At 35.2% G+C, this 25,714-nt stretch overlaps 1 pseudogene; it reads right to left on the minus strand.

The window, feature by feature from the left end:
• Window positions 1–13,586: 13,586 nt before the first annotated feature.
• Window positions 13,587–23,481, minus strand: LOC112653554 (armadillo repeat-containing protein 1-like; annotated as a pseudogene).
• Window positions 23,482–25,714: the final 2,233 nt, after the last annotated feature.

Below are 25,714 nucleotides of genomic sequence, written 5' to 3' on the forward strand. Positions count from 1 at the left end.
TTCATCGCTTTTGCGATTCAAAATTGTATTAATAAGAAATCCCACAGCTGGATATTTTGAAGTGGCAATATAGTAGCCTTGCTCACAGGTCTTTGTGTAGACAGGGTTCAGAGAGCAGTTTTTGCACCAGATATTACGTGTTGCTGTTAAATGGTCAGTTGGGTCTCTTATGGTCTGAAATTTGAATGGGCTGGACTAATTCCAACGTCTGGGGTGATAAAGTTCATTTGAATAGGGGACCTGCAAATGGAGGCAGCCCCAGTGTCCCGGCCTACATCACAAATCTACACCTGTCAGACTGCAGTTATGGGAAATGCTTCGCTGTCAAGGAAATCTAATATACACCAATCACAATCCTACATCTCAGCTTTAGCTAGTTTGCCTTACCCTAGAAAATAGGACCTCCTGGGCTTATAAAAGCCTCACCAATTATGCCTATTTCCGCCTTGCCTCTCATTGTCTGTAACATTCTATAAAACTCACTCTTGCCCCAAATCCCTTGGGAACAGTGCTCCACTGCTTGTGAGACACTCTACTCCCCTAACCCACGGACTGTTTTCCTTTGAGTAAAGGACATCAAATAGGTTACTCAATTGTTTTTGTTTTTTCCTTTTTATTTGACAGGAGCCTTGGCTGGGAAGGCCGAAACAACTCAGGATGGGTTCATTATCGTTTATTCTCAACACTGCATTTTTGTATGTTAGCGTGGTCTATTGAACAACATGGAAACATCGGGGTGGTCAGAATCTTTATATGTAGACTGGCTTCCCTAGAGCATGAATTTCAAAAGAAAGGAAGCAGAAGCTACCAGGCCAATCAAGCCTCGAGCCTGGAAATGGCCATCACTTGTGCCATATTCTATTGGTAAACAGTCACAGACCTCACTCCCTGGCCTTGATTCAAGAGAGTAATTATCCTCACTACTTGATAAAGAAGCAGCGATTCATACTGCAGAAGAATATGAGGAACAGGAGATATCGTTGTGACCATCTTTGGCTGGATCAAATCAGTGAAGGAGAACAACCATTAGCATTTTGGATTAAGAAATTTATTAATGGAATCAGATGTTATATGATTGTGGATCCAGGGTAATAATGATACGAACATAAGAGTTGAAGAAATAGGAAAAACTGTGTAGAATTATCAAGGAAATGTTGAAGCTAGTTACAGCTGCCTGCTAGGGTCTCAGCATGAAAGGGGCTGGTATAACAGTCTGTGGAGGGTTTTGGTTCTTCGTTCTTTGTGGCTACCATTTGCGCTCTGAGTTTTGCAACAGAGCATTTGGGAGTGGCCTTGAGGTTGTTATTGTTTAGCATGGTAGCCATCATAGGAAGCAGGGTTGGGTGAGGGCAGAGAAGAGCAGAGACAAATTGGAAAATATCTGTACCACTTGTTCTCTCCTAAGACAACATGTCTATCTCAAGCTAATGTCTATGTCTTCCCTGTGCCTCCCAAATACTCATCATCCATTGCAACATGGGAGCGCATAGGTAAGAGCTTTCTGGGATAGATATTTCCTGATATGATTAAGTTGGCCATAGAGCAACACAGTAACAGATCATGGTTTACAAACATGTCTGTCAGGATCAATTATGTAAATCTTGACTTAGTCAGAAAAAAATTATTGAATGAGGTTCTTTTTTTTTTTTTTTGCTTTTATTTTGAGATAGAGAACCATGTACTAGTGAAGTATCACAATAACTATGTAGATGCATTAGGTATAATTGAGTATATGGTCCACCACTCTGATACATTTTTATCAAGTGGCATCTTAACTTAGAAAAAAATTATTGAATGAGGTTCTTTTTTTTTTTTTTTTGCTTTTATTTTGAGATAGAGAATCATGTACTAGTGAAGTATCACAATAACTATGTAGGTGCATTAGGTATAATCGAGTATATGGTCCACCACTCTGATACATTTTTATCAAGTTGCTTTGTATTATGCTTTAGTATTAGTCACCTAACTACCTCTTTCTTCACTTGTTCAACACACATTTATTGAGCACTACTGCATGCCAGATATTGTGTACCTCTGATGGCTCTATTTGCAAAGTTGAAATATTTTCCTTTCTTATTTTATGTGAATTGCACATTGTCAAAAGCCATTTTTAATCAAGAATTCATATATTTGCATTGGATAATAATTTAGGGAAGAACTGTGAAAGGTTATTCAGGCAAAACTACTCCTAAATCACTGGTTCTCTCCATATTTCCCTGGTGTAGCTGGCACAATCAACACCAGTGCAATGAACCAGCCTGAATGATGACATGTCAACTCTCATTAATAGCCGAATTGATATACAAAAGTTCTGGGGAGTGTCTACATTAGTAATGGAAGTGGATTCAAATATGTTAGAAAATTGTTTCCCATTTCAATCTGATTTTTTTAAGTATGCGATTTAACATCTTGTAAATGCATTAGTGCTGTGAATACCACTGAGAAAAAAAAAAGCACATTTGTAAAGATTTCCTTGCCTTACTTTGTCTTGATGTGTAAGTTGAAAATTATTTTCACTTTTAGGAATATAAATGGTTTGACATTTCTGCTTGTTTTTTTTTTTTTTTCTTTTTCTTTTCACCTTTAATTTCCCACCAGCAAACCCCTTCCACAAGCAAGACAGAGAGGCCTACACCAATACTTTCAGCAAACTGGAGTACTGCTTGGGAACCATATTAGGCACTTTTTCCTTCTCCATATTATTGATTATCGTAACATCTTCAATCAGACAACAATCTATTTCAACTTCACACAAAGGAACTAAATTTAATTAGAGAGTAGAACTGAAAGCAATAGCATGAGAGAGAAAAAGAGGGGGATGATAAAGAGAAGGTTTATTTTTTTTCATTATTATCTGTCAATTAGATATTAAACCGTTGGATCTCATATCTGACCTCAAGAAGCTATCTTTTCCATATACTTTCTTTAAAAACAATAGAGACTATGTGATATTCTAAATTTATCTAAATTTTGGTTACTGAGACAATAGACCAATCAATGCTGAAAATAATACATATCCTTTGCTTTTTAATCTCAAAATGCATTTTTAAAAGTTATAACATGACTGTAACATTAAAGAAATTTTAGTCTTTAGGTCAGCAATTCTGAATTAAGAGAACACAGTCTTAAGAGATTGTATCTTCAGGACAAGTTAGTCCAAGAACTGCCTTAGCAGACATTTAAATATCAACTTTCTTTTTCATGAACTATTTTCCTTATTTCCTCTTTACAAATAACCAATGTACCTAAGCTCTTCTTTTCTGTGATTTTTAATTAACATCTCATGTTTTTCTTCTAAAATATAACCAATGTACCTAAGCTCTTCTTTTCTGTGATTTTTAATTAACATCTCATGTTTTTCTTCTAAAATTCAAAATTTGACTCCAAGAAATGACAGGTATTATTTTTACTGTATATTAAATTAGCATTACTTCTTAATTTTTTCATATTACTAGCTGATATAATTGAAACCTTCATTTCATAGTACATTTATCATAGAATAAAAAATATGACTTAAATTCTTTTGCCTCTTTTCTTCATGTCCAATGTCACAAAATGGCTATTCTCTTAGTTTAGTCCTTGAATTTTATAATGTAGATGATTTTCACAACAACCTCTTAACTGGTCTTATCACCAGTCTCAGTTCAACTTTGCTGAACCCTTTAAATATATGATCTCTTCCTACATATCCATATGTGTGTGCACACACAAACACACACACATTCCAGATCACTTGACAAGCATGTAGCAGAACTTGGACTTGAATCCAAGTCTTTCTAATTTCTTAGTTTATATTTTTTAAGCAGAACTCTTACTTTTGTCTTCACACAAAACCTTGACCTCTGTGAGGACAAGAACTGTATCTTAATCCCCTTCAAATACTCCAGGCTTATCCTAGAGCCCAGAGCAGAGTTATAACTCAATAACTATTTAATAAATGAATCTATTTAAGTAGAAAAATCACATTGGGCTTTTCTTGCCGGATTGAGACTATTAACATGCCAGATTACCTACCCAGGGTGTAACAGGCAAATGCATTTAGTATGTACATGACTGCTTTATGTAGTAGCCCCAGGTGATCTATTCTAGGGTCAAAGAGTAAAACTGTATGTAGAACATTTGAGCAATTATGAGAAATAGTTTGATGGTTAGAACTGCCAGTGATGTCGGCAAATTCCATTTGGGCAAAATGTGAACCAACCCTGGACCTAGCCATTAGGGAACAAACAAGAATGGGAAGGATTATTAGACTATACACTAGTTCAGGCCATTTTATACCCAAATAGTTTTTTTATCTTCTTTTATAACTAAATTCAGAAAATAACTCTACTTTCTACCGCAGTTCCACAAAGAGATTACAACAGAGAACACATTCATTAGATGGCACATCATCAATTTCTTTCTCTTTCAAGGATTAGTTTATTTCTTTAACTAATTTTATTCAAATAAAAGTGTTTAAAAGGTTTAGGGTGCTGATGACAAAATAGCAAACCTCTGGGGACAACTATGCATATTCTTGTCTCAGCTGCCAATGTTAAGACGTCCTAAAACATGGTCCAATAACATAACAAATCAAAAGTGACACAGTTAATTCAAGGAAAGGGGCCAGCGTACACTATGTAATCCTTTTTTTGCTGACTTGCACAAGAGCAAACATCAGTATGTAATGATGCATTATGACACAAAATAGCAGGGGTTAGGGGCAAGCACAGACCGAAATCTTTTCTGCAGCATTTATGAAAGATTCAGAGCCACTTACTGTTCTTTTTTGCTGGTCTAAGCATGAATCAGTTTAACAGCTCAATTTACAATGTTATTGCTCATGGAGGGGATAAAAAATATATCAGATGCTCTAAGAAATCTTTGTAAGTGAGAAATTAGTAATTTTCAATTGTGCACAGTGAGAACATTTGTTTTATTTTTTCAAAAGTGATTTGGTATTCTTTGAGAAAATGAATATTTTTTTTTTATTTTACAAAAGGGCTAGAGCATTGGTAGGTGAATGTATTCAGACGTAAAAAATGAAGTAATTTCACATGGTTCTGAATTAGCTTCTGCAGAGTTAGAGTAATTTTAGGTTTATTTCCCTTTGTGAAACTGTAAACTCCTTTTTATTCTTCTAGTGCAATATGTTTTAGATAGATTTGGGCATTTTAGAACAATGAGATTGATAAGTCAGGTGGTAATAATTAAATATCAAATAACTGAAGCAAATATTATTTAAATGGGTAACACTGAAATCAACTGAAGTCGATTTTCAGCCTGGTAAAAACAGTAAGACTTCTAGAAGAATCAGGTTACTTTAATTGAGAAGTACACAAGCACACAGGGCCCAATTCACACTCCAGTTTAAATTCCCAAGTTAGACAGGTTAAATTTGGCTCATTATTTTAAGGAGTGTTATACCTTAATTAAATAGAGCAGATATTTTTAAACTTGTACATGAACATAAAGAGATTGGTAAAATAACTCTTCACTTGTAGGATTACTCATAATACAATGAAGGGAAAAAAAGCACCACAGTAAGTGCTAGGGGACCTGGGTTTTAATTCTGGTTTTTATACTAATTAGCTCTGTTACTAGATTGAGACTCACTGTGAAGGATTTATTTCTCCTCAGTGAGGCTCTGCTTCCAAAGTCTAATGCAGATTTAAGGTTTCAGATCCAATGATATCTCAGGTCTCTTTCAACTCGAACATTCTGGAATTTTGTGATACTACTTTTGGATGCAGTTATTATTCCAAAAATTGCAGAGAACATTCATATTGGTCATTGCTTAAAAAAAGGTGGAAGAAAAAACAGGAGAGAAGTTTTGCATTCTGAGTTCGCAAACGTATTCGTATTTAAAGCCTCAAGCAGAATGATATGAAAAACATGCTACTTCTTGGGTGAATTTTTACAAATTCAGGTCAAGATATTTTATCTTGGAAATGGAAGACGCAGCAGGAAAACATTTACCCCTTATAAAGACTGGAACCTGCACGGTGGCACAGAATTGTCTGTTGAAGAAGGCCTCTCTCTTCTGAAGGATAGTTTTGGGTCCTAAAGTGGCCATGTCCAACTGGGTGGTGATGGGTAAGTGACTTAATTTGAGTGGACTTCATTTTCCTTATTTTTTTTTTTTTCATTTTCCTTGTTTTAAAAAATGGAGGTACTTAGATCTTTTATTTATTTATTTTTATTTATTTATTCATGAGACACACAGAGAGAGGCAGAGACAGAGGCAGAGGGAGAAGCAGGCTCCCTGAGGGGAGCCTCATACGGAACTCGATCCCAGGACTTTGATTCATGACCTAGGCAAAGACAGACACTCAACCACTGAGCCACCCAGGTACCCCAGAGGTAAGTAAATCTAACCTACATAGTCATTTCAAGAATTATATGAAATAGAAACTAAGTGGGTTTTAAATAAAGAAACCAAAAAAGAAAAAAAAAACCCTAAATGCCATGCACTACAAGATGTTTGTTAAAGGTTAATTGATTTTCTCTTGCAGGTCATCTTTACCTAAGTCACTTCATTGTTTTTGTTTTTATTTTTTATTTATTTATTTTTTGAGCTATGTTTTTAGAGCTGTTTGATGGGAATGTTTCAATGTCCTAGAAAGTAGAAACCACTTTTTCCCACTTCAATTCACCAAACCATTTCTTTCAAAGTAGATTCAGACAAGCCTGCATTTAAAAACTCAAAGGTGAGTGCACTGTGAACAGTACAGTATTTGGGAGGGAAAAAAAAATAGTATCTTCTTCAAAGAATTCTCAACACAATGTTTTGGTGCCTGCAGTGAAATTTAACTGAACACTGTTAGTAGACCTGTAAATGCTAATCACACTGAGAATTTTTCTGCATTGGAACAATAATACATAATTCTGGAAGCTAGAGGCAGTTAATTCCATTGCTCTTGTCAGATGGAATTACTGGAAAAGCAGCAGCACTAGGCCAAGTGGAAAATAATGGTTACAGTTAAATACATTGTATGTTTTTATATAATTTTTAATGAAGTGCTAGTGTTTATATCTTGATGGATTAAAAAATGCCTCTGCCAAGATTTCCAATTTCTCTATCTCTTCTTCCATTTCTATATTGAGTTTCTATTCTTCATCTAATAAAAGAAATCAAATGCACTGCAAAGATACATTAAAGAATCAAAATATTTAATAACTATATATATATATATAAAACACATACAACTTTGTGTGTTTGGCAGTAAAATTTATTTTTTGCATTATATTGTTCATGTTTTCATATTTGGATACATTTTTTTACACATTTTGCGTTTTACTTGTGACTTGGCTTCCATCTGACAAAAGGATTAGCTTGTAATGTTTATGGCTAAGCATCGTACTGAAAGGAACATAACTCAGCATATTCATATGAGTGAAGTGAGCAAAGGTGGTGATGAAGCAAAGCGAAGCTCTGGTCAGCATTATGATCATACTAATTTGTGTCATGCTGGTATCTTCCACTCATTGGAGAGGACATGTGTCAATGTTATTTAAAAAGAAACTGTTAAGAACAAAATAATAAATTAAAGATATGCCTTGCACACCCTCTTAAAATGGTGGTTGTGTTGTGACCAGCTCTATTAACCCAGCATCAATCTGAAAACACTGTCTCTGACCTCAAGGAAGTCATTCGGTAGACATAGACGACTTAACTAGAGAACATTTGAGGAAGCACAAAATAATAGAAAATAAATTATTCTCAAGTGCTCAAGGGATGACAGATCATAATATATGACAAATTGTAATGAGAAACCTAGGGACCAAATACAACCTCTTAACAGTGAATCAATACAGGAACCAAAGTCAGGCAGGAAAATGCAGCCTGCCATGATCCACACTTTACTCAGACCACCACATTCAAAGTTATATATCATTTAAGAACTCAAGAATGGAGGATATAAAGTAGCTTCAGGCAGATGGCATTGTGCAGCATTTCCTATTAGGCACTTCTTTAGAGAATGAAATGATGTCACTTAAAAATCTGATTCTCTAATTATTCTGCATAGCCCTATTGTTTAATGTTTTAAAGAGAGGCATTACATCAGTGTAACTATGCTCAATATTCTAAATTTCATCTGTAATTGGCATTTAAAGATCCATCCTCCCTCCAAATAAGGGTTTTTGTTGCTGTTAGTTTTTTTTTTTTTTTTTTTTTTTTTACGTTCTTTGTTTTATTTGGTTCTTTTTTTTAAAAAATGCTGATGAGGAATTCCTGATGGATGGAGATGGATGAGAAGTGAAGGGGTTTGTATTCAGGAGGGAATGAGAAAAAAAAATGTGAATGATTTTTGGAGATATGCCTCTGGAAAAAGTGATACAAACACATTTTGCTGTGTCTACAAGCAAAAAGTGGGAAGAGCTCACCATATATGAGTCTTTAGCTTAATGCAAAAAGAACCAGTTAATGGAAAAAGAACCATTGCCTGGCAAACTACCAGACTGGAAGCTGAAGACGAAGTTGTTTCATCACGGATCTGCTATGTGGAAAGGATCTGTGCAACAGGAGCGTCTGTAATAAGTGGCTGTGACAATGGAGGATGCACATTTAAGTTTCTCTAGATGTTCAAGTCTATGCTAAGTGTCTTTTGGACATCATCTCATATTATTCTCTCACGGCATCTCCAAGGTTTAGGTACTATTAAGATCAGCCCATTTTTAGACATGAGGAAATGGAGACACTGAGTGACAGCCAGTGGATCTCAGTCTTGGAGATACATTAAAAACACATGAAGATGATTTAAAAATATTGAATTTGGACTCTCTGGGAGGTGGGGGCAGGAGGCCCTGTTGTTTTTTAAAGCCCCTTTTATGGCTCTAATATAAAACCAATGTTGATAAGCACCAAATTATGTAATTTCCCCAAGTTAACACACTGAGGGCAGAGTCAGGATTGGCACCTGGTAAGGTAGATGCTTCATGATACATCCAGCTGTTCTGTATTTGGGGAAGCAACAGCAGGCTGGAATTAATAGTGCAGTTCATCCCTGTTCTAGAATTATGGCAGTATCTTAGGGCAGGTCCTCAGCATCCTGATCTAGGACACTTCTTCCTCAAAAAGCCTCCTATGGCTTCTCATTGCTCTTGCTGTGAAGAAAAAATTCTTTTCACTTGGTCTATAAAGATGAAAGCCCTCAGAACCTGGCCTCATCCTAGCCCTTAGAGATGCTCCTCAGGCAGTGGTTTTCCCATCCCTCTGTCTCAGCATTTTCTCAGAGGCAACGGGCTCTGCTTAGATTATACTTTCTTTCCTTCTGCCCCAAATTAATCCCTACCCCACCTTCTAATTTTATTTCAAGGGTCACTTCTCAGGGAAAACATGATCTTCATGACTAGGTCCAAGCCTTCACCTTCCCCATTCTCTCCATTCACCTTATGGATTCTCTTAAGCTTCAAGTTCCTTTATCCCCGTTTACAGCTTCACTTGGCAACTACACACATGAGACTGATGGATGGAAGTTTCTCGCAGCCATCTCTGTCCCTGGCCCTAAAGCAGTTACTTAGTGGGCACATTTCTATTTCATTTTTCTTATGCCATCTTAAACTCCAGCTGTCTTACAGCAAAGTTTATCTTCTTGCTCTATAATGTAGTTCTCCTTAAGTTTTTATTCACTTTAAAAATGTCAGTATTCTCTTCATTGCCAGGGCTTGGGTTGTTAGAATACTCATGGGTCCTCTTTCATTCAGTACTTATGCTTACTTGGTCAACCTGGATAGTTTAACACTAAAAATATCTTCTTAGTTTCTTGTCTTCTTTCATTCCCACTGCCATCCCCAAGTTCAAGGCCTCATCCCTTCTAATTTAAACTACTACAACACTGCTCCACTATGTTGGGCAACACACATTGGAATCACTAGACTCATGGGTAGAGCTCATTGCAGTGATATCTGTGCCTTATCCCAGTTCAAAAGAATCTGAGCCCCTGGGGCTAAAGCTTTAGGGTTTGAAATTTTAAGAAGTTCCAGAAGTTCCCACATGATTCCTCTGTACACAGATTCCTCTGTTTGAGAATCATTAAACCAAAATAACTGTAAGCATTTTCTAATCCCAATCCTTTCCTGCTTCAGTTGAACATAGATGTTCCTTCTATATTAAAATTCCAAGGAATTATCCCAATAGCAACATACTCAAAGTAAAACAAATAAATTCTGAAACTTCATTGTAGGGTTATAGAATTAAGGATCCATTTAAGGTTTAGAAAGGATATTTTACTTCCTCTGTGTTGTTCCAGCTTATTTTTGTACATATATTCCACTCTTTCCGAGACACAAATTGCAAGACATATTTCTGGAGATTTTTCTCTTTATCAGGTTAGCACTTTTACACCTTTTTACAAATCAGCTTGCTTTTTTTCCCCACCTAAAATATGCTCACTCCAACATATGCCTCAAATTACAAACTTCTCTACTCACCTCAAATGAAATCTTTTAATTACTCCTTGGTGATCTCTTGAGTGGTGACAGCCAAGACTTTTACCAGGTATCTAAAATATTAATGACAACTTTTCCTTGTTTTTCCAACCTAGTTTTATCACATTTTCCAAAATATCATAGAGACTCCCAAAGTGACTCTCATCTCTCCTTTTACCTCATGTGTCCTATGGTTCCCAGTTCTAAAGAGATGTATCTTAATATATTTGAGTACTTGGTACAACTGCTGCTGCTAACTAATCCATCTAGCACCTTTCATGTTGGGAAAATTCAAATGCCACGGTCTTGGAGAACTCAATGAAAATGTTGTATCCATGGAACCCAAATGCCTCCCATGAGTTAACAATAATGTCCTAATCTGGAGAGCTTTCTTATTGAAGGATAGGAAAACTTCCTTCTTTTCTCTTTCAAATGACACTTTCTGCCCCCCCCCCCTTTTGATCATTCATGCTTTCATTTGGTTAAGATTTCAATGATTACTGAGTAATACCTCATCCCAATGTATAAGTGACCAAGGAATGAAAAGTCAGATTAATATAGATTAAACAATCATTATTGATTAAACCTGAACTCAAAGATGGAGTTTAGGTGCATGGCCAAATGGCCATGTAGCATTCACTTGAATTAGAATGACTAACTCAACCGAATAACCTCAGGTCTTCCCAACAGAATAAACTCCTTATTTGGTGGCAGAAATGCAGACAAGAATGGAGTTGCTGGACAAAATATATTTCTTTCTCAGCCCTGATGTTCTCTCCTATTTGGGTGAATTCCCCACAAAATACTCCAAATTGATCTGTACCCCTCATTCACTTCTTTCATCTGATTAGAAAATTTGGAAAGAAACTACTTCTCAAGATGCTACCTCCTCATTCCCACACTCTCTTTTTCATTTTTTCTTATAATCTGTGTGTCTAGTCTCCCAGAAAGAATATGCATCCTATTTGCTTCCTCACACACAGGTATAAGTGGAAATTTCCTTTGGAAAGCACTCTGTGGACCAGTTTGTCCAGTGTTCTGCTAGGTAAGTCTTTAAATCTGAGCCACATTCTCCAGGATTTTATCAGGAATAAAGGCAATCTTACTAAAAAATGTTTGTGAAAATAGGCCATTTCTCTAGTAAAGAAGAAGAAGAAGAAGAAGAAGAAGAAGAAGAAGAAGAAGAAGAAGAAGAAGAAGAAGGAGAAGGAGAAGGAGAAGGAGAAGGAGAAGAAAGAAGAAGAAGAAGAAGAAGAAGAAGAAGAAGAAGAAGAAGAAGAAGAAGAAGAAAAAGAAGAAGAAAAAGAAGAAGAAGAAAAAGAAGAAGAAGAAGGAGGAGGAAACTATTTCACTCAGAATAAAGGCCAAAGCACACAAAGCAAGAATGGTCCCTGCCAGCTGTCTATTCTAATTCCCTTCTTACCCCAATTCTCTTCCGGGCAGTCAGCAGTCATCCAGGCCTTCTTCTTTGTCTGCAAACATGTAAGACGTTTATTTGACCTGTTCCTCCATCTAGGATTCTCTTCGTCTCAATAACTCCCTCAAGCCCTTAACTTTGCTGAAGCCTCATCTTCTCAGGAAGGCCTATCCAGAAACCCTACTACCCTATTTAACACGGCAACCCTGCCCTACCTCTGCACCCCCAAGTTTATTTCGTGTTGTACTCTACTTTTTTTTCACATTATCATCTTCAAATACATTTTGCACTTCACTTATTTATTTTATTATTCATTAAATCTTTCTGCCAACTGAAAGTTACACTTTCAGGGTGGCAGTTTTGTATCTTTTGTTCCATGACATATCCTAAGCACAAAGAATAGTCCCTGGGAAGTAGTAAGTACACTGGTACTTACTTTTCTAAAAATGAGATCCAATTGTTTAAACAATGCCTAGTACAACAAGTCATTCCAAATGTAACAGTTGTGTGTATGTGAATTGCCAATATATTTGCTATAATTAAATCTATATATTTTGATGTCACAGAATGAATAAGTTAAGCTTATAAACTCCCCCTGATGACTATTATGTGTTTGACAGAAATTTGTTGTACTATTATCATTATTGTTGGACAGTATACCTATGGGTGAAAGGTTTTTGCAAATGAAAAATCAAAACTGAAAGTTGTATATTTGGTGGATTGGTCTGTGGTATCAATCAACTTTCTTGTAGTCTATTTACCTGTGCCAATTGGAGGTGCTTACTGAAATTCGAGGTGCTGAATGTAAGAGAGAATACTATTCTCCTGCTAATGTCAATACTGATGATATTAGGTTCTTTACTACAGTGTTCAAGTGTTCACTCACTCTCTTCATGGATGACAGACAGCTGTTATCGTGTCAGTGGTTTTCCGATTTTGGGTTCACACCTATAGTGGTGCATTTTTTAATTCAACAATCCTTCCTAATTCCTACCATTCCTGGTTAGTGCATATATAGAAGCTCCTATGTTGCTCCAGCTTCTAGGTGGTATTGTTCAGCAGTTGCTCCTTAAGGACAAGCCTAGGCTCTGCTTGTCTAGCTATTTCCAGGATTTTTCAATTACCTAATTACTTGTAACAAAAAAGTGTTATATTTAAAATATCTGGAGAAATTTCTGCTTCCTTCCTCCAATCTGGGATTTATTATCACATACCGTAAGAATTCTCAAATCATACCTCCTATTGTATTATGCATATATTGTGCTTTTGGCCCAAATGCAAGTTTCTCCTACATTAAAACTAAATCATTTCATTTGCATCCCTATAAAAGTCTTGATCATTCTTATTTTTTTAAGTCTTGATCATTCTGAAAAATAGTGGGTGCATAGTAAGCATTTACTTATTTCAATGAATGCATTCCAATACTCATACTATAATTGTATTTAAACAATAAATATTTATTAGCTACCTTCTGTGTTCTAGATACTATTCCATGTATAGAAGTAATGAAGTGGACATGATTTCTCTTCTTTAAAAAATATATGCTACCTAAGATTATTTTACACTCTATTTCAAAAAATGCTGTTACAGATACCTTCACTTTTCTATAAGACCTTTATAACAAAGCAACCCCACCTGTAGCATGTCCTTCTTACCACCGTGTGGGACTAAATGGCCAATAAAATGTAAAGTGCAGCATAGGCAATCATGTAACCTAAAAAATTTTCATGATAACTTATTGCAAATTTCACTTGACAGTTCACCACAACAATGAAAAACTGGCCCCTTGTTGTTTCACACAGTTCTTGAAAACCAAACAAAGGCATCGATAAAATGATCTGGATAAAAAGTTTGCAGTTCTGCTCAGACAGTAACTTTACCTTCCAGATGTGAGTCAGCCTAGGACACTACTTTGTCCTGCTCCTTGTGGGGCTCTAATTCTCAGGCAGGTAGTCAGGCAGTTCTGTATTCTGTTCTACTTCCACAGGTGTGTCTGGGAATGGGATCAGTATCTCTTCTCCACTTTCACTTTTCACAGCTTGCTGAGCCTTCATAACCTGGATCGATTCTAAAGCTGATGCAGAGCTTCTGCTTCCAAAGCTCAATGCATCCATACCACACCTCTTTGAACAGCCATTTGAAAAGTAGAGTTAATGGCACCTTTATTTTTTTCTTCAAGTTTTTATTTAAATTCTAGTTAGTTAACATTTGTGTAATATTGGTTTCAGTACTAGAATTTAGTGATCCATCACTTATATATAACACCTGGTGCTCAATACAGCAAATGCACTTCTTAATACTCAGCACCCATTTAGTCCATCCTCTGTCCACTTCCCCTCTAGCAACCTTGTTTGTTCTCCATAGTTAAAAGTCTCATAATTTGCTTCCCTCTCTTTTTGTTTTCCTTCCCCTATGTTCATCTGTTTTGTTTCTTATATTCCACATGAATGAAATCATACAGTATAGTCTTTCTCTGACCAACTTATCTCACTTAGCATAATACCCTCTAGTTCCATCCACATTGTTGCAAATGGCAAGATTTCATTCTTTCTAATGGTGAAATAATATTCCAATGTGTGTGTATGTGTATATATATATACCACAACTTCTTTATCCATTTATCAGTTAATGGACATTTGGGCTCTCTCCATAGTTTGGCTTTTATTGATAATGCCAATTGGAGCGCATGTGACACTTGAAAAGAGCATAGAAGAAACCAGAGAGACCCTTACCACAGAGATAAAAGACCTAAAAGCACAGAAATAAACACCTTTACTTTTTAACAAACCCTCTTCACAGAGATTTCTCTGAGATGTAGCATCAATACCATCTAAATCCAAAACCACTGTTTTGGAATGTTTGTAAGTAGTCCCCAGAAAAACAAAACAAACAAACAAACAATAAACTGAGCTTTCCTTCCATGTGATTTCATTTCACTGAAACTATCACCATTTGCCATATTGAAAGACTGAAGAATTTCAGAAGGTAGCAGTTTTGTTTCTCCTGGATTTGTAGTCTTCTCTACATTTTGCAAACTTAACATCATCATAAGTTCTCCTTTCATCTTTTCTGTTAGCACAGCATTCTTCCAAGTACAGAATGAGCAAAGCTGAGTGGATGGAGGAGTGGTTGGGATGGTCCATAAATAAAATAAGGCCAGATAGACATTCCTGATCCTGGACAATGGCTCTTCTATTTAATGGATCTGCTGCTAGATCCCATAGCTAACTACTGAGAGAGCAACAGGCTCTTCATTTGCAGTGGTAGAGGAAGAATTCAGCTTCTATGCCATACATAAGCAAAATCTTCTTAAATTCATGCCAGAGCTTTAGGAGTTTGTCTGCTGCACCATCAGGACCACACAGAGGAATGAGGTAGAGGGACCCAGTAGGCCCAGAGCTGGTCCCACCATTCAGAATTGCAGCCTCAGCAATGACAAATGACCAGGCTAACTCTAGGAGCCAGAGAGTGAGGACACTGGTGGGAAAAGACTCTACAGACTCTCCCCCCATGACCCTGCAACATCTGTTAGTTCTTGACGTTTTTCTTATGAGGGCATATATATACAGATCAGTGAATTTTTAATTAGTAAGATATAGCCCAAAAAATGTCTTTATTTGTTCCTGTTGACACACGGTTGCCTTAATTTTACTCTGTACAATACATTTTTTAGCATTTTGGGTTTTTTTTAGTATCTAGACTCGTATCTTTCTCTAAGTCATTTTCATGACATTCTTTTTTAAATGGTGATGATATGGTAAGTGCCAATATATTTTTAAAATATTTTATTTATTTATTCATGAGAGACATAGAGAGAGAGTCAGAGACATAGGCGGAGGGAGAAGCAGGGTCCCTGCAGGGAGCCCAGTGTGGGACTGGATCCCAGGACCCCAGGATCATAACCTGAGCCAAAGGCAGATGCTCAACTACTGAGCCACCCAGGTGCCCCTCCAATGTCTTATTGTCTAACACTTTACTTATCAATCCTAAAATATCATGTAAGATCATATGTTAATACATAAATATATAACTGGTTACCCTCTGTGTTTTAAGTATTCATGGATTCATAACTAAGCATTGATGTGTTTTAATACTAGAATCAAATTCAAAAAGTGGTAATTAATTAGTTTCATATATTAAATGTTCCATTATGCATTATATCCCATTTTATTAGATAGAATAATTGTTATATATATTAAATAATTCCATTGAAAATAGGAGAATTTAATATAAAATTGTAGTCAAAAATAGTTTATCTCATCCCCAGCGTTCTACCATTGTATTTCTTGTTTACATATGTATGTAAAGAGAGAGAGAGAGGTTGAGAGAGAGAGAGAGAGAGATATCAAGGGAGAAAGTATTTTAATACCTTTCTTGTGAATCTTCATTATGACACTAAAACATTCTTCCCTACTGGTTGCAGACAATTGAATATATCCTGTATGGCTTAATGATTTAATATTTTTGAGGGATCAAGGGAATAAGCAGGACACTTCTAATGCCATTAAATCTACGATTATTCTTACAGACTTTGTCTTCATGGTCATGACATCTTGATACCATGATCTTCAGGCTTTGGTATCATAAAAATACCAAACTGTTAACTCCTGAGTCTTGAACCAGATTCTCTCCTTCATCTATCATTGAGAGCATCAAGAAAATCATTGGTTTTTCTGACCTGTGTTGTCAATCGTTAATTTTCATACCTATTTACTGCAGAAGATCTTTTCAAGAAAATTCAAATATGACGAGCTTGGCCATTCTAACTTCAAAACTCACTTCAAGGTTTGTTGTTGGTTTTATTTATATATGTGTGTATATATATACATAGATAGATGATAGATGATAGAAGATAGATAGATAGATAGATGATAGATGATAGATAGATAGATGATAGATAGATAGATAGATAGATAGATAGATAGATAGATAATAGCTCCCATATACCTTAAGGTAAATATCGTCTGTCAAATTTTTTCCTTTGTTGACACCACCAAAGTTTCACTAAGATTAAATAAATTTTTACTTTTCTTGCACAATTTCAAATATTTCTGCTGTTTTCTGGAGCAGTGGGAAGAAGCTACAATTGCTTTAAACATATCTGAGTGTTAGCAAGACCACCAATAACCTTAGAGATTAAGAAACAATAGTCCTTTTAAATTGACACCAACCGTTTCTACTGTTACTATTAATGTCACCACCACTACACCTTTAATTTATTGCTACCTTTTTATACACTCTGCCTCAGTCCTTTGGGGAATTATCAATGTCAGAATATGTCTTGCCTTTTTTTTTTTTCATTCCAGTTCCAATTCTTTATGAACAAGTGTAAATTTCTACAATTTCCACTTCCCCCTCCTAGTTTTTTCTTCCTCACCTTGTCTGTCTCCTTTTTATAATCCTCTGACTCCTCTTCTGTAGCTTAAAAGACCCTGTGTTTGCTCTGATAAATTTAGAAAGACTCATGCCCTTAAGGAACTCATCATCTACCAGGGAAAACCCAGTGATAAACAAGCAAATGTAATATATGTTGCCCACTGATGTCACCCAAAGGGGAAGTTGTCACCTATCTAAGAAACTTGATTGTTTCCAGGGGCAAGAATGTGACAACTTGTTTTCTCTGGGCTCTCTGCCTTGATGTCATGCCTGACATTTTCAGCATTCTGAAAATGGAAGAAGTATACGAATATTGTCCAGATTACAGAGAATGGAAAATCCTAAGAGGGCCATATCTGAGAAAATTGAATCTGAGTCAAGGGCTGAGCAAACCACAACAGAGAATTACCTAATAATTGTTCAAACTAAAAGCTAATAGTAGTAGAGCTCTAATCATACATTAAGCAAAGGTCTAACTATTCTAAGCTTTATATGTGTATTAATTAAATTATTAATGAAAATTATTTCCATATGAGGGAAGGGGGCCCTAAGAAGATAAACTTGCCCAAAGTTATATACATAGTAAGTGGCAGAGATGTGACATGAACCCAGAATGTGTGGCTACAGAGACAGTGCTCCTAAATCCCACAGTATATAATTTCTTCACACAATCTAGAAAAAATTTCTAGGATTCTATAAAAACTAATTGTGTCCGTACTCATATACCTAACATACATATGTTCACACACATAGAATATATGTATGCATGTAGTGTGGCATTCATATAGAATTCAACAGTTTATAAAATATTCTTGCATGTACAGTCTCAATCACAGCTACCACTCTTGATATTAAATAATGTCACTATACATAAAAAAACTCTAAAACTTCTGAGTGTGAAGAAAGTTGTTCAAATTCACATGGTTTATAAGATTTGCCTCTAAGTCTTCCAGTTGCATAGCTGGACACTCCCTATCACTATATTAATATTCCTTGAAAACCTGATATAAAACCCAAATCAGAAGATGTAGCTGAGACTGATTTATTTTATGGATGGTTTTTTAAGTATTTGATTGAAGAAACTTGTCAGTTTTTCTCAGTTTCATCTATGCAGTGGAAATAGCTTATAGTAACTTATCTTAATTGAAACCAATTAGATTTTCAAAGATATTGTGGTTGAAATTATAACCACACTGTGATCCACAAATTGAAAAACCAAGTTCACTTGTATCTATCATGGCATAGAATTAGAAGGCTTCTAATACATAAAGACTTAATTGATCTAGTTTCTTCTCAAAGAATTCATATTGAAGAGAATTTGAGTTTTCCTTTTTATAAAACATTTCTGTTTAAAAGATACTTTAGTAAGCAGTATTTCTGAACTATTTATGACTCTTCTTTTGTGGCAATAAAAACAGAAATCAAACTGCAAATTTGTAGGTTCATTGAAAGGAAAACATAGGGTTTCAGCTTTAGGAATGACAGGTTCCAAGAGTTCAAATTTGTCTGCAGGAACTGCATTTTCTCAAATCTTAGGTTTACTTTTACTTATATCGCTTTTAGCCTCAAGTAGGCAGAGGCCTCCTCTATTCCAAGTTGGCAAGATGATCTCCGAATCTCTGTCCTCTTCATTTCAAAGCTACAAACAGAAACAAGGGTTCTCTTTCTCCATATTGCAGAATCTCCATATATTGAATCTTGCTGGATCACCTTCTGATCCTTGAATCATGAGGAAAATAGGGTTTGGTGGCTTTGGAAAGGAAAACGGGAGTATTTCCAATAGAGAAACATAATGTATGTATGCTGAGAAGACAAAACATATGTCCAGTATTGTGGTTAGCAAAAAGTGACCAAGGTCTTCTATTACACTGAGTCAAGATATAATGAATGATGGAAATGGTTATAAGTGAATGCATCTGCTTGAAAAAAGAAATTCAATCCAAGTTAGAAAGGCTTAATTTCTTAGTGTTATTTGATAATACAGTTAATTCATGACAGGATTTTTTATTTTATTTTATTTTTTTTACATATTTTAAATGATTGATTGATTGATTTTAGAGAGAGAAAGCAGAGAAGGAGCAGAAGGAGAGGGAGAGAGACGATCTCAAGTAGACTCCCTGTTAAGCATGGAGCAGAAGCGGGGCTTGATCTCAGGACTCTTGAGATCATGACCTAAGCCAAAATCAAGAGCCTGGCACTAAACCAACTGAGCCACCCAGGCATCCCTCATGACAGGATTTTTTTTTTTAATCATTCTCTTTTTTTAAGATTTTATTTATTTATGAGAGAGAGAGAGAGAGAGAGAGAGAGGCAGAGACACAGGCAGAGGGATAATCAGGCTCTCTGCAAGGAGCCCAATATGGGACTCGATCCCGAGACTCCAGGACCAAGCCCTGGGCCAAAGGCAGGCGCCAAACTGCTGAGCTACCCAGGGATCCCAAAGACAGGATTTCTTAATTAGCATTATGTATATACTCACTTTTTACATTCAGGGTATACATGTATATAGTAATATAATAGCAACATATCTGAGTTGATATGAAACAAATGTGTCTTTTAGAAGAATTCATGAATACAGTGGTCCTCCCTTATTTGTGGTTTTGCTTTTCACAGTTGTAGTTAACCACTGTCAACCATGCTCTCTTCAAAAGCAGATGATCCACCTACTGAGATATGGTCAGGTCAAAAGTAGCCTAACACTACATCCCAAGAGCCACGTCATTCACTTCATTTCATCTCATCATGTTGGGATTTTATCCTCTCACATCATCACAAGAAGAAGGGTGAGCACAGTACACGATCTTCTAAGAGGAAACCAGATTCCCCTAACACTTATTACAGTATACTTTCATAATAGTTCAATTTTATTATTTGTTTATCTTTTACTGTGATAATTTATAAATTACACTTTATTGTAGGTATGAATGTATAGGAAAAACAGTATATGTAGGATTTGGTACTACCTGTGGTTTCAGGTATCCACTGGGAGTCTTGGAACATATCCCACATGGATAAGGAGGAAATATTGTACTAGTAGAAGTTTCTCCAGAACTGAAGTAGAATATTTCACACAAGTTATAATTTAGCATAATTTTGTGTTTTACTAAGAAGTCATAAAACATGTATTAGTGATTATTCCTTGCACTTTATATAATATTTAATATGTGAAATTCACTTATATTGTGTTACCTTATTTTTAAAAATAAATACTTAAGCAATTACAAAATGTCATAACCCAATAATTTACTTCTAATGAGTTAATAACTTACTTTTCACATGGTTCTAAAAATATACCAAAATAAAAACTGTGTTCTATCATTTCTAATTGGCAATATAAAATTCTAGCTTTCTTAATAAATTTAAGGTATTCTTGTAGAGAGAGCATCACAGCTATTTAATATATCATATAGTAATATACTATTGTAAGGGTAACTGCATTCTATTATACAACTTGGAATTTCAAAAAACAGTCGTTTTCAGCACTTTATTTCCATAGTAAGTTGAATTTAACTGATGGCAAGTATAGAATCTACTTGGCGTACAGGGTTCTGCATGAGCCTAAATTTCAAGGTCAGTCTTCAAATATTTACTTACTTTATTTTAGAGAGAGAGAGTGAGCGTGCATGTGAGTGAGGTGAGGCAGAGGTAGTGAATCCCCAATCTGACTTCCCGCTGAGCATTAAGCCCCATGTCTCACACCCCATGAAATCATAACCTGAATATATTCACTTGGAGACTGAGCTTCTTACTCTAAATTAATCATACAACAAGTTGTACTTAGAGCAGCATATAAAATTTTGATTTGTTACATCATTTCATAGCTAATATATCTGAATGCATATTTGCAGCAAACAACACAATTCTATTTTCCTTGCCATATTTGTACTACTCGAAATGATAAAAAAATAATGGATAATACATATATGGCACTTTATATGTGCCAAGCACTTTTGAGACACTGTACTTACAGTAACTCATTTATTCCTTACAAGAATCCTTTGAGATAGCTATTATTATATTATGATATTATCTTTATTTTATTGGATACTAAAAGTAAGGTACAGTTGACCCATGGTCAGATTATACAGTTGATTATTTCTTTAAATGATATTTTTGTCTACTTTTGGTGAAATATGTCATTGGTATAATGTTGCAGTTTTGCAACATCTAACAAAAAATACATTTTTACCAAATCGTTATAAATGTAAACACTCCTCAATGGTTTCTTGTGTCTCATAACTTATTTGGAACTTTTGTATATAATACTGCCACTGATTAGAATCATTTTGCCATTTTGATTACCAAACAAAACATTATCTTATGCTTGAAAATATTTGTATTATAGCTATGGAAATGACTTTCAGATACATTTTGAACAAAAAGAGTTATGCTAAACAAGCAAGAATAGGAAAATTAGCCAGCATTCATTCTAAAGAAATTACACAAATTTCTATTAAGTATTTTCAGCTAGATTGCAAAGGCTTCTTAGGAGAAAATTAATCTTATTCAGAGCATACATTAAAAAATGTAAGCAAAAGACTTCAAATACATGGAGAGTTATTGATGTGCTGTATGCTTCATAAAGTTTATTCCTCATATCTGTTCTGCTATTAATATAAAAGAATTATATATTAAAAATACAAGAGAGTTTTTAGATCATTTAAAATCCATTAAAAGCTGAGATATTCTTGTAATTAATTTTCTGCTGAGATGAGAATTCAGAACCTTGAAATAACTTGCAGATGGGCATTGTCGTAGTGAAGAGAACCTTTGTCATCTTCCAAGAATCATTTTACTCCCTAGTAAAAATTCAAGGTACATTTATATCTCACAATCAGGGTTGGTGGGCTGGTTCTTGGAAGGTGCCTTTCAATGCAATTTAATTTTAAATGATATTTATTGAAATTAAATTGTCTTTCCTATTAGCTTTTTCTTTTTAAATGGAAATGCCCCTTAGAAAGAAGATATTTGTCAACTCAATTTTTTATACCTTGATTCTTTTCCTGATTCCTGAAATAGTGACATAGAGAAAGGCAATTTATTCCATGGTAATAATAATTTGGAAACCAATTTTATCATGGCACATCATGATGAGCATTGTCACTCGAATACGTATTTTCATTAGGACAATTTATTAGTTATTTACTGTTGTGAAACAAATTACCCCCAAAATTACAGGTATAAAACAATACACATGTATGACCTCCTAGCTTCTGTGAACCATGACTCTGAGAGCAGTTTAGCTGGAGTCATCAAAAGGTTAGATTGATTCCACCTTACAGCCTAGTCATCTGACCATTGTCAGGATTTAGCTCCTCCTGTTTTCACGCTGAGATGTCAGCCTATCACAGGCTGTTGTATGGAAACTTCCCTCAGTTCCCTGCCACACAGACCTCTCTATAGAGCAATATGCAATATGCAAATCACAGTATGCAAGACAAGGGAGATTGCCATCAGAAAGAGAAGGCTAGCAAGCAGGAGTCACAGAGCTTTATAACATGATTATGGGAGTGATATCACGCCACACTTAGCATATTCTTTTCAATAGAAGCAGGTCACTAGGCCCAGTACACTCTAACAAGGCTAATAATACCAGGAAGATGACTTTTTTAACTTATAAAATACATGATTTATTTATTTAAAAACATGGCAAAATTTCACTTTTTATAGTATACCACAGAATATTAATTTAATTTCCTGCGATCAACTGCAGTGCTTCCTTTGCCATTTAAGTGTCCAAAATGGAAAAGAAAACATGGCATTCTTATGGTATGATCCTCTCTCTAAAGAGAGAACATTCTTGACAGAACATTCTGCATTCAAGAGGTCAGGTTTGAATCAAGTCACCCCCCAAGCTCCTCCAACCACACCACCAAGTCACTGCTTCTACAGTTTTCCATGTCCATAAATCCAAAGGACATTGTTCAGCCTTTATTATTTGACCCGGTATCATCCTTTTACATAGTTGATCCTCCTTCTCTTGAAACAGGGCTTTATCTACACAGCATGTTCAACACCATGTCGCCTATACAGTCATAATATGGTGGTCACAAGGGATTCACTGAGACAGATGCATCTCTTTTTTCTTCTGTGTTACTTAGCGACCCTAAGTACTGTGGTTACAGAGTATTCTCTTTGCAGCACGGACACATTCCTGAGGGGCAGCCTCTTATCCTTAAAGCCAAATCACTGATGAAAGCTCTTCCAAGAAGGAAGAGGCTGCGGGGAACAAGAGATGCATCTGCTCCAAAACTGCCTTCCTGGATCCATTCTGCCATTTTCTCTTTACCCCAAGGGAGCCAAATGACTTTAAGAGAAGAACATCTGAGGAACAATTTATTTAATGAAGAGTGATAAAAATTAATTATTAAGAGCCATATATAAAGGTGCCTTCCATAGTCTTACATATTTTCTGTCCCGATGTATGGTTTGTGAGAATTCCTTCAGACATGATAAATGTATTGTCTTTGATAAAAAATAACACATATTGCCAGAAATGACTTTATTACCAAATGTTGACTTTAGTATTACTGCCAAGCACACTAGTTATAAAATTACACATATTCTACTAACTGCTATTTTGGGACCACGCTATTTGAAACAGGTGATTACTAAAGGTGTTGCGATTTTTCTAGCATATTGCTTATTCAATATTTGATGAGTGTTACTAGCAACTATTTGGAACAGAAACAGTGAAGACAGGTATGAGATATTTGGCCAAACTTTTGTGATTACATGTGAAATATTTTGACAGGAGCTATGTATAGGGAGAAAGCTTCAGAGACAAAAAACAAGATTTTCTAGTGGGAAGCTAATGTGGCACATCAAGCTGACTTATTTCTTTAAACAACTAGATAATGTGAACATATTTCAAGTTCTGGTGAGCATCTTGATCTCTATTAACACCAAAGACATCACTTTGGGTACCAAAGTAGTAATTTCAAAATAATATAGAAGTGGATTTTGAGTCACTTTACAGAAATAAAGTTTTATACACACATAGCATTATTAGTACTTTGTGATAACATATAAACATTAACCCTTGTATCACAGTTTGGTTTTTACTATATTTTTTAATATGTCTTTTTTCTTCTGCTATGCCAAGGCCCAGGATTTGGAGATTCTGACATTTGTTCTTTAATTCACTGGTCTTTAATTTCCTGGTCTCTAAATGTGAGTGTTGGACTCAATGCTGTAAAATATCTCATGTAGATGCATCCATTCTATGATTTGATGGGCATCAGTTCCTCCAGAGAAAGATTTGTACTGAGAAAGATTCTTTTGCTTATTTTCTAATGGCATTTCGTGTATAGTAGGAGCTTCATAAATATTTGAGAACAGTGATCAAATTAATGTATGTTAACATTGTTCTATATTAACACTGTTTAATATTTATTGAATCCCATTGTGTATTAGATAGGATCCTGGAAGAGAAAAAAAGACATTAGGTAAAAACTAAGTTAATCTGAAAAAAACTAGATACTTTAGTTAATAATAATACATCAATCTTTGTTCATTATGTGACAAATGTATCCTATTTTGTAAAATATTAATAATAGAGAAGACCGAGGGGGTATATGGAAGCACTCTGTAATAACTTCTGAATTTTTCTATAAATCAAAATCTGTTCTAAAAATTAAAGTTTATTGAAAAACTAACAAATTTTTAATTTTATTCATATAAGTATGAAAGTCATTTCCATAACCTTTATTTTCCAAATAATCCTTAAAATTTCATCAATTAATTTGTCCTGAGAATTTGTTACGAAATATTTTAAACAGCAGAAAATTACCTACTTTTTTCGTTCTATAATTAGCACACCTGGGAGGTATAAGTTTATCTTTTAAACTTCAGACTCTTTATTTTTCCTCAGATCAAAAACAAAGTTGAAAAGCAAACCCTATTCTTATATATCTTTCCACATCAGCACATTTTTTTTACTTAAACTTACAAATATGTCAAGATTCTAAAATATCAAATGATATAAAAGGCAAATCAGCAATCAAGATGAATTCTTACACTCAGTAGAAACAAACGTGTCACTTTATACAACTGCCTTAAGAATTCCAGGTCAAAATATGGTGTCTTTAATTATTAAGTGCTGTCAAATATGATAAAGTAAAAATTATGTCAAAAATTATGAAAATATACTTCATATACTAGCAAGCTTAACCTCTCCAGAGAATGCTGGGTTGCCAAATGACCTCAACTTTTCTAAAGAGAAAGAGGCACTGGTTTACACTAGTGTTTTTCTAATTCTTAGTCATACCATACATTGGATTATCTACTCCAAATGATTTCATCCTATTTAGAGTTAATATTATTTAGAGTTAATACTGTGATTTTTCTGAGGCACTTGGGTGGCTCAGTGGTTGAGCATCTGCCTTTGGCTCAGGTTGTGATCCCAGGACTCTGGGATCGAGTCCCGCATCAGGCTCCTCTTGGGGAGCCTGCTTCTCCCTCTGTCTATGTCTCTGCCTGTCTTTCTGTGTCTCTCATAAATAAATAAAT

The sequence above is a fragment of the Canis lupus genome, chromosome 3 (genome assembly GCF_003254725.2).
Source record: "Canis lupus dingo isolate Sandy chromosome 3, ASM325472v2, whole genome shotgun sequence".
Classification (NCBI taxonomy): domain Eukaryota; kingdom Metazoa; phylum Chordata; class Mammalia; order Carnivora; family Canidae; genus Canis; species Canis lupus.